Source organism: Pleurodeles waltl, chromosome 1_1 (genome assembly GCF_031143425.1).
Source record: "Pleurodeles waltl isolate 20211129_DDA chromosome 1_1, aPleWal1.hap1.20221129, whole genome shotgun sequence".
NCBI lineage: Eukaryota > Metazoa > Chordata > Amphibia > Caudata > Salamandridae > Pleurodeles > Pleurodeles waltl.
In genome coordinates this window covers 773,949,422-773,967,488 of record NC_090436.1, presented here as the reverse complement: position 1 = coordinate 773,967,488, position 18,067 = coordinate 773,949,422, and the positions used below count along the sequence as shown (strand labels likewise).

The 18,067-nt window shown below is 42.3% G+C and overlaps 1 protein-coding gene and 1 pseudogene across 1 annotated transcript in view; both read left to right on the top strand.

Moving 5' to 3' along the window:
- Positions 1-18,067, top strand: part of LOC138287290 (spindle assembly abnormal protein 6 homolog) — a 248,489-nt gene that overhangs the window by 172,463 nt on the left and 57,959 nt on the right. The window lies entirely within an intron of this gene.
- LOC138292128 (U6 spliceosomal RNA) lies at positions 8,576-8,673 on the top strand (annotated as a pseudogene).

Sequence of the window (18,067 nt, the reverse complement as noted above, 5' to 3'; positions counted from 1 at the left end):
GGTTTTCCTTCAGTACCAGGAGAGAGTCCTCCAAAAAGGCAATATTTGCTTCAACAGCAAAACTATACATTAACAAAGATTCTGCATAGTTAGAGAACTGCAGATATATTTCATGAATCCTCAGACCACTTAAGCACAGTTCGGGTCCTCCACGAGCGGAGCAATAGATTACAAAAGCTTTTCCAATGTCCACAAGTTGAGACAGCAGAACTCTCTTGAGTATGCTACAAACACTTCTATCTCCAGATCAATACAGACTTGAGAGACATGTTCAAAGTGATATGCCTAGAACCACAGTGAACCACGTACTTCTAATTGGTATCAGAGCTGATCAGGAGGCGAGCTTCCCTAGCCTGTTTTAGAGGCTCCAATAGAGGCTCAGTCAGATGTCTGCAATGTCTTCATGTCTTTCTTCAGGAGAACAATACGACAACCTCTGATTTCCACATATCCATAGTGTAGAAGGTTAAGTTGGTCCTGAATGCCAATACTAATGATCTTGCTAGAATATTTGTAGAGAGTACCATAAGCCTACTACCTCTACTGTTCCTGATGTGTCCCACATTCTTCAGTATTGCTATGTAATGGAAGCCAACACAAATGGCTGATATTTGTGTTTGGATAATATAACCTCCCCATACAGCAATATTACCCTCAGAATATAAAGATATATTCGCACACACCCCAACCATCCACCCTCCTATTCCCCAGAACCGGGACCTTTACATCTTTCAAAGACAGGTGTCCAGCATGGACTCTAGCAGACAAAGGGAAATGTGCAACACAGTTATTTATTTATATTGTATTAGGTCTTGGAGGAGGCCAGAAGGCTTCAATTTCTAATCACTGTTAAAATTTAGAATGCTATTTAGTGCAGGGAGGTAGATGATTCTTTGAGGACACCCACATTCAGTTAGTGACTTTAAGCCAGTTCCTTAATCCATGGATACAAAGGTTGGCAAATTATCAGAAGATGTATTGTATGGAAATAACACAGGTAACCTGATTTAAAAGTATACATGAAGATATTATACCCAAAGTGATGCCTCATGCTTTATACGTAATCAAACAGTTGAGAAAAAGCTCTGTTACACTCTACAAGGTGCCCAACAAGTAGCCAAACAATGAATAAGGTATGCCGCAGAAGCTAGTGTGTATGTGTGTATATATATATATATATATATCATCCAAGTCCCTGCTAATATCTGACTGCTACTGCTATCGGGGTTGGTGCTCAGCTACAGGCACAGGACCCGTGAATATTCACAACCTGTCCTTTCAATCATCTCTCGAAAGGAAAAGCTGGCACTCCAGACTTCTTTTGCCCAATCAATTTATTCTTCTTCCATTATACACTGTATTGTTTAGGGCTGACGCGTTTCAACCGTGTCGGTCTTACTCATAGCCCATAATTCCATAATACAATGTCCAAGCCCTACCGCCTCTAGAAACTATATCCTGCAGTTTGATCGACATGAAACAAATACTATCAACATTATCCCATAACAAGCGTCAAATACATTGTTACACCATGCCCTATTAATTACATAATCGTCCTATTTCTGACAAACAAAAACATCCTCAATTCTATATTTCAAAATTTTCATAATTTAAAATGTTATACACTCAAATTTTTCTTTCGGGTAATTTTCCAATTCGCAATTTATTTATTCTTCAATGCCAACTGCCATTTCACCTCCTTCAGGCATGATTTATTACTTCTTTCATTTACTATAAATTAGTATAATATCTCATAAAATGTTTGTCAACTACATACATAAATAAAAAATCATAAATATCTAGCAGCAGAGCGATACAGGCATAATCATACAGCAATACTTGTGTACCCAACCAGCAAAGAACCCGATTTTAGTTCCTTGGTCAGAAGTTTAGTTACTACTTTGAACTATGCAGGTGTTGGAAGACTCAGATTGAATAATAAAGGATAAAGTAAAAAGAATATACATAATTTGAAAAATGAGTGTAATAGGCCGAAAATAATTGATGAGTTAGGAAAGTGTTTAAAAGAGAGAGGCTAAGGTTCAGATGGAGTTGAAGATGTGTCTTGAGTTTTAATGGAATAACATAAGGGGCATGCAGCCCCCCTCCTCAGGCAAATATTGGCCCAGGGACCCCATCCCTCATGGCCTGCTCAGACACTAAAAGTAGAGGGGGGCATGCAGCCTGCTGCCCTGGGCCAATATTGGCCCCAGGGATCCCATCCCCTGGGACCTGGCCACTACATGGTGGGTGCCCTGGAGCCCACCCAAGGCACATACTTGCCATTTTTCGGAGGCCGCGGGGGAAACCCTAATGCCCATGCAGCCTCAACCGGCTCACTGCCTCCTGCAGAAGCCAGCATTGCTCCCGCCCACAAGGAGCAGCTTAATATGCTGCTCCCTGCTGTGAGCAGGAGCAATGTTTTCATCTGTTTCCCTGCCTGCTTTATAGCAGGAAAGGAAACAGATCAAATGTCCGCTCCCAATAGGCAGGGGCATTTTACATGGTACCGCTTGCTGGGAGTGGACTTACTGTTTGCTCTCGCTTGGTGGATGCTTTCAAATAGCTCCTGCTAAGCGAGAGCAAATAGAGGCACCAGTATGGGCAGAGAAACCACTAAGTCCCAAGGGTGGGCATCTCGGGACATAGCAGGAGCCAGCCCTAGGGGGGTGGTGATCCCCAGGATCATTAATGGCTCCAGGAGGGTGACAGACTGACTCCCTTTGTTAGAAAGTGCACAGCCGTGCCCTGGGGTAGTTGGTCCCCGGGGCTGAAAATGTCCTGGTGGGGCCATCTGGCCCCTCACCCCATTCTTTAAATCAGTCTGGCCCGGGGGAGATGGTGGTCCTTGGGGGCTGAATTTGGCCCTGGAGGGGGGACACACAGCCCTCCTACCCCTTAATTGATTCAGCCGGGCCCCAGGGATGGCAGTCCTTAGTGCTGAAATTGGCCTGGGAAGGGGGACTACGCATGCCCCATCCCACCTTCATAATAGAAAATCCACCACCTGGGACCTGGCCCATCCAGGGTAAATAAAATAAAAAAAAGCCCAGGAGACCATGCTTGTTTTTTTATTTATACTTTTTGCCATGTTTTTTTTATTTTTTTTATAGCCCCAGTAGGGTCCCATTGGGACCCTACCACCAGGCTTATGTTATCGGGGTATTCCTACCTTGCCCCCTTCTGCTTTTTTTTTTTTTTTTGTTTTTTTTTAACCTTTTTCTTGGGACAATGCAACACTGCTGGACCTTTTTCTACTTGTCTTTGAGTGTGGGGCTGAGTAACTCTCTACTCTTTTCTTTGCATCTGTGGGAATCAATAAGATAAGACAACTTTTCTATTATTTCTACTATTTTCTGTACTTTTCTTACTTCTTTCTTTTCCATTTGGCCTTTAAGCTGTTCATATTGGTACATATAATATGGTTTAAGAGATGTGATGTAGAACTTTGACTCAACTTGTGATATATTGTTAGAACCCTATGCCCACTAGGGCTTAGTTGGGATTATGTTTGCCATACCATTTGGACTCTGAACTTCTGGTTATACTAAGGATGGAACAAGTATTTTCACTAATCACCTGCTCTGTACTGTGGTGGGGGTCCTCATTTATTCAGCATGGTGTGATGCTTTATATATGGGTTATCTTACCTTGTTACATGCCATTTCTCACTGGGACTATAGTACAACATTATGTATAATGTCTGCGCTGGCTATTAACATGCCTATTTTGAGAATGGAAATTCCCTTTACTTTGTATGTTGTGATTTCATACCCATATGCATAATGATGTTGTTGTTTCTATACTTTATGCCCCAAATAGTGGTTACTTGACAATCCTGGTACTTTATAATTGTTCAGCAGGATACCATATTTCATTGTACTCTGTTCAACCATACTCTACATTGACCGACACATTTGCCTGTGGTCAGATGCATTTACGAGGCCTTACCCTTTGGGCATGTATTTTTCCTTGAAATGAGACTTTGTTTTACATTTTTTTAATGTACTGGAACCAGATTTCCACATTTCGAACCATGCTCAATAGGACACATTGCATACTTTTACTACATTTCAAAAGGTAGTCATATTAACACCATGGCACAAGCAATTTTATGCTCTCCTCGGTTGTTTATTTGCACTGGTGTCTATTTCTTTGGTGTTTAACAAGTTTGACCAAGGTGTGTTACACACCTAAATGTGTTGGGTGTTGTATAGGGTGATATATTTGGTGATTGCACTGGATTAAACTTTCAACTCAAATGTGAGCCTCACCTTTTCTTTTGCACTGGAGTTCGTGTCTTCACGAATGATGAAGAGTGATCTGATGCATGTGGGCGCCTCACCCGAATGTGCACTGCAGTCGTAGGGTCCCAACTAAGAGGACTGAGATTTCAATATATCTATATATGTGGGGAGCCGGCTGGGACTGCTGGGACCCTAATGCTATTCCCATGGCCCCAAAATATGATATACAGGTGCCTTTAGGGGGCACTAAGGCACCCACCTCCGGCCCTGGGGTCCTCGGCGCATGAGAAGGGCCAGAGTGGGGGAGTGCACAGCCCTCCCCTATTAAAGTTGAAATTAGATGCAGCCCTGAGGAATGTATGTGTGTGCATGTGTGTGTGTGTGTGTGTATATATATATATATATATATATATATACTCACTGGAAAAAACAAAGGTTAATATGATGCTGTAGTTAGGAATTGTAATAATATCTTACCGTACATTAAAATAACACCGTAGAACAGTGGTTCCCAACCTTTTGACTTCTGTGGACCCTCTCTGAATCATTATTGGAATCCGGTGACCCCCCCACTGAGTCATTACTGAAAGCTGGGGATCTGATATGTTAATATTATTTAAATTTCTAGGCAGTTGAGGACCCCCTGAGGAGGCTTCGCAGACCCCCAGGGTTCCCCAGACCACAGGTTGGAAACCACTGCCTTAGAAAGTCACTGAAAAAAGCTAATTTTAAGGGGATGTTATAGTTAGGTGAAAAAGTCAGTTTAAACATTCCTTTGTAAACAAAACCACTGAAATTCAGCAGTTATAGTTATCTCAATTAACTATAACCTGTGCCCTAAAGTAACTACAACTTGTGCTCTCAATGCACAGTTTTGTTATCAATGATGTCATTTCAGAAGTTGGAGTCATGTTATCAATTATGTCATAGGAAATGTCATGAGGAATGTAATATGGTAAATAATTATCAGTGCATAGTGTGGGTGTAAGTTATTGTTACTTTAGGGCTTAAGTTATAGCTACATTCTAACAACCTGCACGCTACCAGAACAGTAATCAGTTAATTGCGTACTGTACTAATCTGAGGTCCCTGAACATCTCTCTGAGCAAAAAGTCGCCATGAGAATTCTAAAACAGGTTAAAACGTCATGGTAAATAAAGCTATCTTCAGCAGCAGAAAAGCCCACATGCTTGCCAGTTCTTAGCCCTTCTAAACAGAAGGCTCACACAACACTTGGTGCAAATTGAAAGGAGAGAATTTGATTCCTGTATTACCATGCTAAAGAGGAAGAGAGAAATTCTTACAGCAACAACATGGTTTGCTTTCCAAAATACACAGAACATGGAGTTGTTCCCAGAAAACTGGTTCAACATAGTCATGGCACAAGGAGACTTTTCATGTTTCCTGTGGGCTGGGCTCACAGAGTTCCAGCATTGAAATTGAAACTGGTAATACCATACAGATCTGTTGCGACCAGACCATTAAACAATAGAGACTGGATCTACTGGGCACCAAAAATCCTTTTTGATTGACACTACCAAGGTATTTCAGTTTCCATAATATGTATGTAGTGCAACAACAGCACAGTTTCTTCCATATGGTGGAACAGAAATTACTCAAAAAGGGCCTCCTATATGTGCTGTTGTTTCCAGATAAAAGCTGCCTCTGTTTTTCACAGGCTCAAAGAAGCCCAGGGATTGGGTGGATTCATGGCCAGTTGCCAGTTGTTCACAAAGGCAGCAAGGCTTTGAACCGCAATGTCAGTGGAGACATGAGAGGCGAAGATCTGTGAAGAGTGATGAACCACAAAAAATGTGCATGCATTTTGAATAATTCAAAGCATTTGCACCTGGCAACATTCAGTTTATTGTCAAAAACACTTCTAAATAGGTTCTGATGCTACATCACTGTCCCGGACTTTGCATTGCAGTTAGAAGGTGCAAATCTGCACTCATACTTTAAAAGGCTCTCAAAAATGTAGGAGTCTGGATGGGAAACATCCCTAACCACGACTCCCGAACAACAAAGTCTTGGAAAACGAAAGCGGAAGAATGCTTTTGTTAACCACGACTTCCTTGTTCGGTGCTTTAACCACGCATGTGCTGAACAACGCATGTGCATGGTTATGGCACAGAAGAAGGGTGTCAGCTTCGTCAGAGGATGTGATCAGGTAAGTGGGGCTGGGGCTGTTTTAGGGGTGGAGATGAGGGGGTCGGGCATTTTTCATTTTTAGTGGGTCGGGGTGGTTTAGGTTTAGGGGTGGGGAGTCGGGTCATTTTTAGTTTTAGGGGTGGTGGGTTGAGTATTTTTAGTTTTAGGGGTGGGATGGGGGGTCGGTATTTTTAGTTTTTGGTGGTGAAGGGTCGGGGTGGTTTAGGATTAGGGGCGGGAAGGTGGGTCAGGGCACTTTTTGTTCTAGGGGCACAGTGGGGGACTCAGTATTTTTTAGTTTTTGGGGGTGGGGGTTGAGTGGTTTAGGTTTCGGGGTCAGGGCATTTTTAGTTTTAGGGGCGGAGTGGGGGAGATCAGGGTATTTTTATTTTTTGGGGGTGGGGGGTCAGGGCATTTTTAGTTTTAGGGGCGGGTGGGGGTTCAGGGTAATTTTTGTTTTAAGGGTGGGGTAGGGGTGGTTTAGGGGTGGTGGGATATTTTTAGTTTTAGGGGTGGGGTGAGGGTCTGGGATATTTTTAGTCTTTGGGCGGGGGATGTGGAGGTCAGGTATTTTTAGTTTTTGGGGGTCAGGGTGGTTTAGGTTTGGGGAGGGGGGTCGGGGCATTTTTAGTTTTAGGGTGGGGTGGGGGGTCAGGTGGTTTAGGTTTGGGGGCAGGGCTGGCGGGACGGGGCATTTTTTAGCTTCAAGGGTGGGGTGGGGGGTCAGGGTAGTTTAGGTTTAGGGGCAGGGTGAGGGGTCAGGTATTTTGAGTTTTGAGGGGGTGGGGGTATTTATAGTTTTGAGAGGGTGGGGGGTTGGGTAGTTTTAGTGGCAGGGGTGGTGGGTCGGGGCAGTTTTATTGGTGGGATGGGAGGTCACAGTAGTTTTAGGGGTGGGGTGGGGGGTCGGGTAGTTTTAGGGGTGGGGTTGGGGTAGTTTTAGTTTTTAGGGGCAGGGTGGGGGGTTTGGGGTAGTTTTTAGGGGTGGGAGTGGGGGGGTTAGGGAAGGGGTGGGGGTCGATGTAGTTTAAGTTTTAGGGGTGGGGTGCAAGTGTGTTAGGGGTGGAGGGAGTCTCATGCTGGAACCACACATGCTGTTCACGCATGCCTTTACCAGGAATGCCTTTACAACGAAAAATAATTGTTAAGGCATTCGTGGTAAAGACATTCGTGGTAACAACGCGGTCGTTGTTCCGACCGTGTTGTTTAGGCATGCGTGGTTCCAGCATGCGTTGTTCCGACTGCTATTCAGTATGGATGGATAATAACTTGGCCTTTGAGTATCAAGCCAAATCCATAGCTTGCACCTATTCTGGACTCTTGAGAAGCCTCACACCCATCCTGGGCCTTTTCAACCAATGCATCCGACAAACCATTATTCAGGCAGTAATTCCCTCCCAATTAGATTGCTGTAACATTCTGTATCTAAGAGCTAACAAATCTGTTACTCAAAAACTCCAGCTGGCCATAAATCAGACAGCTAGGCTGCTTTGCTTCCCCCCAAAGTTTTGCTCCACCTCCTGTCTTCTTAGTGAGCTTCATTGGCTCCCTATGGACTTTAGGACTGTGTGCATTATCCACAAGACCCTACACTCCCAGGGGGCCCCATCCTGTCCAACCTCATTTCACCATATCTTCACTCACGACCCTTGTGCTCGGCTGACTTCAACTTGGCTATTGTTCCTAGTCAGGAGAGCAAGAGCGGGCAGCCACTTCTTCTGAGCTCTGGCCAGATCTCTCTGTTACTAATTTTCTCTCTTCATTAGGAATACCCAGAACCATTTGCTTTTTAAGAAGTCTCTTAAAACATGGCTTTTTCCACCTAGCCCTCCCCCTACCACAGCCGCAACCCATCTGTCCTCTGGGTCCAGTGCTGGGAAACCCCGTTGATGGGGTAGATATGCACTTTACATACCCTATAAGAAGTCAAAAGATCTGTTTTGCTCTCTTGCAGGGAACAGATCTGTGTTGATTGGCATGCAACTATATTATACATCCTATTTACTATACACAAGAGAAGTAATAATGGGATCAGGCAAGGCATTCTTTTTTCAATTACAAAGGATGGCATGGATGTAGAGGGGAGGTGTCCTATAATAGATGAGTTGTTTGATGATTACCCATAGCCTACAGTTGATGTATATGTGACCAACACATTATAAACTATATTCCAGCGCGTGCTTCAGTGGCACCTATACTAAAATTGGAATGATACAGAGAAGATTAGCATGGCCCCTGCACAAATTATATTTCTGGATCAATGATCACCTTTCTTCTACTGCTACATCACACATGCCAATGTTGATAGGAGAATATTAAAATTATGTAATACACATGTCTTAGATAGGTCCCACCATGGCATAGAGGTCAAGGACACCTGCATGCCAATGGTTTAAGAGACTGAGATACTAGCCTGCAAGCTGGAATGTCATGAATGTGTTGAGGGTGATTTATCACTTGAACAGATAATGCTTGTCGTTTTTGCCTGTAGATGACCTCTGCATGTTTAGGCTATCCTGTTTTCAGGGGTTATTTTCTGTGGATTTCAGTGGTGTTGTTTTGGTGTTTTATATACCCTTCAAATCAATGCTTATTGGTGTTTATTCAGCTGCCTAACCCCAAAATAAACAAAAAAAACATGTTCTCCAGAGTTTGTAAAATATCTTGTTTTTGCAGTGATTGTTATAAAGCATGTATTTAATTTAAAATACAAGTAATGCCTGAGATGCAATGTTTTCCCATGAACAATATGTCCGGCAGGCTCATTCTAGGCTGTTTTGAGCATAGAAAATATGTAGATTGCATTCTCACTCCCAACTAATTACCCTCTCTCACATCTAAATACCACTCACACTCATTCTGTTAGGTCTGTCTATGGCTTACAGCACTATTATTGTATTAAAAAGTAAGGGTGCTATATTCAAATATGTTATTAAGCATATTATTGACATAGTTGGTGGGGCATTCACCTGCTAACATGCCAACTGCATAGTTTCTTCTAAAACCATCAAAACCTTAAATTACACCAGATTAATTTGTAGTCTGGCACTTTAAGACACCTGAAATGTGAATCTTTAAGCTTGCTCGTGGCTGCTTTTGGGCACTCTTTCCCTCACTACATTAAGGTGGTGCTGCTGTTGCATGGCGATACATAGCTGCTAAGTGTCTACATGACAAGTGTCTCACTTTAATTTAGTCCTGATCTTTTAATCAGCATTACATTTTATACTTGGATAGATTTTTTGGGGTTTGCATTGTAACTATGGGCTCCATAACTCCAGCATTAGAGTGCAGTTATGTAAAAAGGCAGGATGAGCTGAGGGTATCACACACAACAATGGGACACTTTGTAGCTATGGTTTTCTTTGGTATATAGAAGGTATTGTGTCATATTTTTACCACTTTCCCTTGTGCATGGTGACAACACTCCTTTCACAAGTGTCTGCCATTACTCCTTGCACTTCATGTCTAAAGTGTATTTGACAGGATACCGGCTTTCAATACTAACTTCTTGGAAAAGGGGTCTGATGTATCAAACGATTTTACCCGTTTACTGTCTGTGAGTAACTGTGATACTACATATTAGACAAGACTCTTATGAGCCAGCCCTTTCACCAATCAGTGAAATAATTACCACTGCCAAAAATCAAATTGTATTTTATTATTCCCAGATTCTCTACAATGTATGAAATAATTAAATTAGACCTAAACATGATCCTAAAGCCTGCACCATAATCCAATCAAACAGAACTGGAGGGAAAACATGAAAAGAAACAATGTTTTAGTGATATCCTTAATCAACAAAACTTACACAGACGAATTTTTTACCAGTATTTCTAGCTGCTACCTTGTATAACAAGTTTTGTTGTTCTGGCCCCTTCTGGAATTAATAAAAATGACTTTCTCACTTTCCTTTATTTGAACGACATTTTAGTTTGTGGTTGTGCATGTGTTATTTTACACTGATGAGCAATGTTTCCCTTTCGGTAGGGTTTTATATGTTATTACAGGTTTAAACCTATAACAGAATAGTTTAGCTATCGTTTTTGTTCCCCACATCTAAGACAGTTGATACCAAACAGAAAGTATCAGGCGATTTCAAACCACAATCCTCAGTTTTCCCAAATATGCAATTAGGACCTGCCACCATGCATGATGCAGCTCACAAAGCCATTCCTTGCGAGACAGTATAACCTGTCATTCAAGAGATTTCCTTGCTTCGTAGGGACAGGATGGTTATCCGTGAGGCATCTATGGTATATTTTAAGTGGAATAAGCAGTACAAAACTATATGGTTTGACAATGTACTTCATATGTAACCGTAGACTCTGGATAATAAGATGATGGATCTAAAAAAGTTGGTTGACTGTCAACACCAACCTCCCCAAGCATTCCTATAGAAAATGACACAACACATTGCATTATTGGAGAAGGTCGGATTCTTTTTATTATATTGCAAGTCAACATTCTAAGGGTGACAAAACAGGTCAGATTGGTTACTCTAATGTAGGTCATTCTCCAATATTTGCTCAAAGAAACACTGACAGAACGTTAGTGCACTTTTAGATTGACTTCACAAACTATTTGCAGATTACTATTTTCTTGAACTCATTTTCCTAAAACAAACTGATGAGAAGTTATACTTCTGTATGCCATTATCATATATACTTACAGGGGTAAACCCCAAGGAAGAGGTCCCAAGCAGGAGGTTGAAATGGATGATCAGAAACATATGGTATTGCAACCTGTGATGTTTTCACAGTGGATATGAAATAATGGCACAACAGGAAGGGGTATTAATGTTAGGCTAGTCGTGAAGTTTAAGTAATTGACACCGTGCAGAACTGTGGATGAAAAAAGGAAACAGCAGGAAGGGAACATGGGACATTAAAGTTAGGTGAGTGGTGAATCAATAATTTTGAAGTGCTGTTTTTCAACTGGTTGACACCATATAGAACTGTGGATGAACACTTTGAGGCTGAACGTCATGAATGACCCTCTGAGTTTACAAGTGGGTTATTCTATTTCATGTATCTGCAACATGGTGGGCTCCCACTTAGGTGTAACTGTCTCCTCTTCCATGGGAGGCTTTCTCTATGTAAGTTGGCCTCTCCGGGATTACCCTGTGTTTCTTACTGAAACACTATTGTATTTGGCATACGGCTACACCATGCAGGCCACCTTCTTACAGTATATGAATAACATGGAATCTGCCTTAGCAATGTATTTATCAGTCATGGGCATGGAACTACTTAGTAGGGGGGATAACCCTGCACAATCAAATGCCCATTAAGAAGAACATCAACAAAGTGATGGTACTAAATCCTTTTTCTCTGTACTGCTTTTAATTCTCATTTGGGATTACATGAACTCTGGCAAACTGCTAAAGTCAACATCTCGGACCAGGGTCAACATACATTTATTTTGATGATCTTTTGGACTACTGTAGAACCTAGTCTGTTTTATTTTGCAAAGGAATTGGGTGAAGGTGATCTTTTCCAGTTACTCAACTGCCTTAAAAGGATTAGCAGACAGTCCATTTTTTGAGAGGCACCAGCACTGTGTGCTGTTGTCTGTATAGCAGAACACTTATGCAGGGTTACATATATAAAAGGCAAGGGATCCTGATGGGTGACAAACTTGTTTGGAACTGGTACTTGGGGAAATCATGCTCTCATTTTCAATATTTCTTTATTGCTTTAATCATCTTTACAAGTGTGTGTAAATTCTACTCACACATATACCCCAAATGTTTATTTTGAATTTCCAGTAATTATACATCATTTTTAAGTTGTCCCCTTTCAGCAGGACAGCGTGTCTTGAATGTTTCTTTTATTTTTAGCATGATGTGTGAAAAAGCCTACAAAAAGTTTATTAATATTACAATTTTGTACAGAGACCTCAACTATTTTCTTTAAAACATTGTTTTTATTGGAGTGAAACTTGAGACAATATCTCCTCTGCTGAATAATCTCAGTTTTGAAGTCAGTTATGTTTATTAACTACAGGACTGTTGTTTTGGTGCCGCAGCGCTGTCCGTGCATTTCCACCCTCTTTTTGGGTCATTATCATAATAGGGTCATGGGCGTTAACGTTAAGCTGTGGCAAGCAGATGTATTGAAATGGTGCGTCAAAATGGAAGTATAAAAGATGGACACTCTTCAGGGTTTATTGTGATGGAGTTTTGAGGGAAGAGCTATCCATCTTCTCTTTTATGATTTACTTTACATGCTACTGTACATGCTACAGGAGCCAAACACAAACTGTGCTTGAGCTCAGCAAAAAGGCTAAGAATTGGGGGCTGAACACGGAAGAGACAGCAGAACCATCCCGATTGTTTAGAACGAGGTCCCAGGAAGTTTGAAAGGTATATGGGTAATTATCTAGATTTATTTTGCATTCCTGTCTGAGAGTCCATGAAATAAAGTTTTAAAAAACTAGAGTAAATGTGAAAACTGGGACCTGAAACATCCACATATCTTTTTAAATGAGTTTGGGTTATCGCCTACAGGTATCCTATATCATATACATTTTTACAGCAGACTTCCAGAGGGATCACAGCCATACTCTATATTTGGCATAACATTACTTACAACCATAGAACTGGAATGTGTCAATCACACTATATATGGCATATCTAATCCTTGGGACTCTAATAGAGAATCTATATGACATGGTACTTATCAGGGTATTAGTTTAAAAGCATTCAGCTCAACCATCTGGGAAAGGATCCAGTAGGTAGTCATGGGAACAACTTTTGTCTCTAGGCCCATCTGCTTTCCAACCCTATTGTGGCACTGTGTTATTACCCTTTTTGTTTCATTTATACTTTGTCCTGCTGGTCAACATGACCAGCAGGTATACATTGCAGTGCCATCAGTATGCTGATGAAACACAGATCAAATTATCTTTTTATGGAAACCCGGAGACAGTCTCTGACTCAACCAGCTGTCTGGGCTGAAGCAGCTGCTAAGGTGAAGACAAACTGACTTAAGCCCAAAATGTTGACTGTTGATTATGGGTTCGTGAAGCCACTGCCTTCAATTAACAGTTTGCACCTGCTCTCTGTTCCTGTCTTTTGGCCAATTAAATCAGGTAAATTAAGTTTTTAGAACTGTTTTATTATGAGAATGTTTAAGTTCTGAAGTCACTCTTTCTGGCTTTAAACCTGGAATTATTGATCTATTATTGTCACCAGGTCCTGCTTATTGGAATGCACTGTATATGTTGGATTTGGTCCTTTCTGCAAAATCATCTCAAACTTTTTGCCTTCACCTTCATGTTTTCTAAAACCCCTTTTTGTCTGCTTTTAGGACTTTGTGTGCCTTACCACTGCTAACCAGCCTAAATCACTTGAGCTCTCTACTTTAAGCATGCTAAAATTGGCTTGCACTCAATTGGCATATTTAATTTAGTTGTATCCATATTAAAGGGGTTCTTTACTATGTACCAAGGACCTGTAAATTAAATGCTACTGATGTGCCTGCAGTAATTATTATGCCACTCACTTGAGTGGCCCCTCGAACATGTCACAGGCCTGCCAATGCAGCCTGTGTGTGCAGCTGGGAACTGCCATTTTACTGTGGCTAAATAAACCTTTTGCCAGGCCCAAGTCTTCCTTTTTAATACATATGTCACCCTGAGAGAAGGCCTTGAAGGGCCTAGAGGATAGAATGCAGTGTATTAAAAAGTTGGACATGTCCTTTTAAGTTTTACATGTCCTGGTAGTGAAAACCACCTAAATTCATTTTTCACTACTGCAAGGCCCACCTCTCCTATTGAATACCATTTCATTACCTTATTACATTATAACGTTCAAGTGGGAGCAGGTAGACGAATAGAGTTGGGTGTCTAAAGAATTGTAATTAAAAGCCCTTTTAATAGTGAAGTAAAATTCTAGTCACAATTCTGAAAGTGCCACTTATAGAAAGTTGGCAGTTTCTGTCCTAACCATTTGGTGTCTCTTGCCTGTATCCTTAGTCACATGGCTAGGTGTAGTTGGCAGTTGATCTTTGTGTATTACTCCCAGACAGTGAGACAAAGGCAGCTAGGCCCTGTGTGAGCATTCTCAATAAAGGAGTGTGGCAGTATCTATTGTGACTCCAGACCATCTCAGTCCAGCACAGGGAGGCAGGAATATCTAAGCACATTTATTGGACAAAATTATCTCTAGAAGCTTCTTCTACTTCAAAGCGGGCACCAGCTATAAATATTGGCTTTCAGACTCCAACTCATCAGTACACAGCTGGGCATGTGGAAGACACAGAAGGACTGCTGTGCTACTCTGCTGCCGTGCCACCTTGTTGCCTGTGGAAGGACTGGATCTGTCTCTTGAACCCAGGACCACCAAGAGTGACTCCAAGGGCCAGTTAGCTGGCCTCCTGATGAGGCACAGGGACAGAACAAGCCTTCTCCATCTTGAATTCAGCACCAGGACTCTGCCAGCTGTGAGTCCTGCCCTCCTAACTGGTGCCATCCCGGTCCTGGTCCCTTGGAAGTGGGCCTTAAAAGCGATCTGCCAGCCCAACTGTGTCCCCAGTAGAACCTACGCTGATGGATGCATCTCCTCCACAAACCCTGCTTCGGAGCTACTACACAATGTATCGTCTTTCAGAATTCCACATCGAACAAGTGTGCAATGCATCCCTGACTCAAGACTTCACATCACTGCCCTCAGGCCGATCTGAACCACCAGTACACGATGCATCCTCGACTCTCGACTCTGGACTTTGCATCATAAGGCCCTCATCAATCAATAGCCGCCTCAACGATGAAGACACACAGGACTCCACATCTCAAATCCCGCAGCTTCTTTGGAACCAACCAGTGAGCAAGACATCCTCCACACAGGCTTTTGCATCACAAGTACCTTGTTGAAGGCCTCCTCGATGCTCAGCCCCTCCGAACTGATGCTAGCAACAAATCTCAACACCAGGACCTCACATCACCTCTGCTGCATAAGACATCTTCGATGTGGGACCTTGCAAAGCTCCGAAACCAGGATTTAAACTAATCTTGCTTAACGAACCTAACTGAGTCGCTGTAGCCATCCTGCAGCCATTGTGGCCAACCTGAACTTGTGGCTTTGTTCTGGTCCAGTGAGGCCAGATATCCACAATTGGCGCTTTGGGCTTTTTTGGTACAATTTTCTTTTAAATGTTTAAAATTGCACATCTCCACTTCCCACTATGCTACCACTTTAATCTGGCTGGCTAACCGAGCTATATGCTGAGAACGTCAGCATGGATGTTCTGTCTCACAGGAACTGCATCCTGCTGACAACTGTTGTGGTACCCACCACATTCCTGCCTTCGAAAACAATTTAAAAAGGGAGTCTGGAGTACAACAAACTAGGACCACTGGAATTAGGACGCTGTGGAGTGTCAATTCATGAGGCTGAGCTGCCTAAATTATGCTGCAAGAAAATGCTAATTAACACTGCCTTTAGTATGAGTATCATGTTTACCATGTGTTCATCCGATGTGGTTTTAAAAGCACAGCTTTCGATTTAAAAAGAAATGCAGAACAGTGTAGTTCGTTTCTTGTATATTATGTATGTTTTGTAAGGTTGTGTTTTAGGAATCAAAACATCACACTAAAAATAGAGATATGGACCATGCTTGCCATGTTTTTTTTAAATGATTGCTGATATGAGAACAGTGTCTGTGATGAATGTTATGTTTAAATGCAAGTATGTATGTTATTTTTTTGTTTCGTGCTGCCCAGTCCACTAGCATCACAGAGATGTTTGCACAATCTGAACGTAATGGCTGATCCAATAAATGCATACATTCTGTAATCAACTGACGAGTTAACATTGGGAAGATGTCAGACACAATCACTTACTGTTTGCAGGAATTTTAACTTGGAGCACAAAATGTACTATGTGTCAAGCGTGGCTAAAACAATTTTAAAATTAAACATCCATGGCAGCAAAATCAACGTTTTCAATGACCCTGTGTGTATACATTTAGTGCCGGGAGGTAGGTGAGGTAATTCAAAAGATGCAAGTTTCACACATGCTGGTCAGAAGTAGAAAGTTAATTACAGTGCTTATAATAAGCAGAACAGAGGCTTGAGGCCCTTTATGAAAAGCAAGCTACTGTTTGTGGTACAAGTTTTCAGCATGCACTCCGTTTATGTTGGTTTCACTACTTAACTTTCATTCGGTAGGCATAAAACACAGTGCTATTTATGTTCTTTATCTTCAGCACACGGACTTGATGCCCTCCCCTCTAACTCTGAGTTGCACTATATCTCGGCCTCTCTTGCAGTCTTTCTGTCCTCTGAGGCCTGACCCGTTAAAGCCCTTCTTTTCCTTCCACTTTCGCTTTACCATCATTTGCAGAGACAAAAACAACGTGTTAACCATTCAGGTAACAAAGAGACACAAATAGATACACATTTAGTGGCTGATTTGTGAAAAGTGAAACCGGGAAATAACAAATGTTGTGATATTAAGCAAACATTTTATTTGACCTTTTTCTTCAGGGTCACATATTAAAGCACATTCAAATACCATCATAATGCCAGCTGTAGAAAATTCTAGTGTGTCTGATTTAATAGATCGTTGTTGTTGCTCTAGCTACAACAATGTGAGCCACATACACGGATCACATGATAATTGCCTTGCCTCTTAGTGCACTAATGGCACTGTCACCAGGGTTGGGCAAAATAGTCCTGATTTCATGTTTAAACACTATCACTTTGAATAAGTGCTTCTGATTGCGTTGCTGTAATGTGACAATTTAATGTCAATGCTTCCATATGTTAAAGAAATACACTTTTTAGAATTTTGAAAGTAGTACACTTTCCACCTTTGTGAAATAGTGAGGACATTTGCACATAAATACACCAATATTTAAACATTTTCTCGGGGGGAACCTCACCATTCCCCCCGCCAAATGTCAGATTCACTTGCTTGGAATAATTTCTTCATTGCTCTTACACCCACCACTTTCAAACTCCTCCTGCCACCACTGGTTTGTACCCCAATGCACAGAATGCTACAAGTATGGGCATTCCACAGGTGACTCCATCTGCCCCAAGAGGGCACAGCCCCCCAGCGGTGGGCAGACACCTGGGCTGGTGAGTGAGGTGCTCAAGGACGAGGTGATCACAGTTAGTGCTGGGGAGCAATCAATCAATCAGATAATTTATAAAGCGCACTATGTACCCGTCAGGGTTTCGAGGCGCTTGCGTGGTTGGCTGGGGTGGGTGGGGGTCCGAGGGCAGTGGGCCACCAGGAGTCGTTCCAGGCCGAGGGGGTGCGTCCGAGGATGAGGACTTCCGTCTTGTCGGAGTTGAGCGACTATTGTTCATCCACTCGGCGATGGATTTCAGTCCCTTGTGGAGGTTGGTTTTGGCGGTGAGCGGATCTTTGGTCAGGGAGAGGATGAGCTGGGTGTCGTCGGCGTAGGAGATTATGCTGAGGTTGTTTTGACGGGCCAGTTGTGCGAGGGGGGCCATGTAGACGTTGAACAACGTTGGGCTAAGAGAGGAGCCTTGGGGGACGCCGCAGATGAGGTGACCCTTGTTTCCCTGGGGGTAAGGATACGGTACCAAAACCAATATGCTTGCAAATACTTCTAATTACAGGCAGTGGGTCACCATTAATGGGCAACATCTTTGTGGTACACAGGAGTCAACATGACTACTGTGAGATGTCA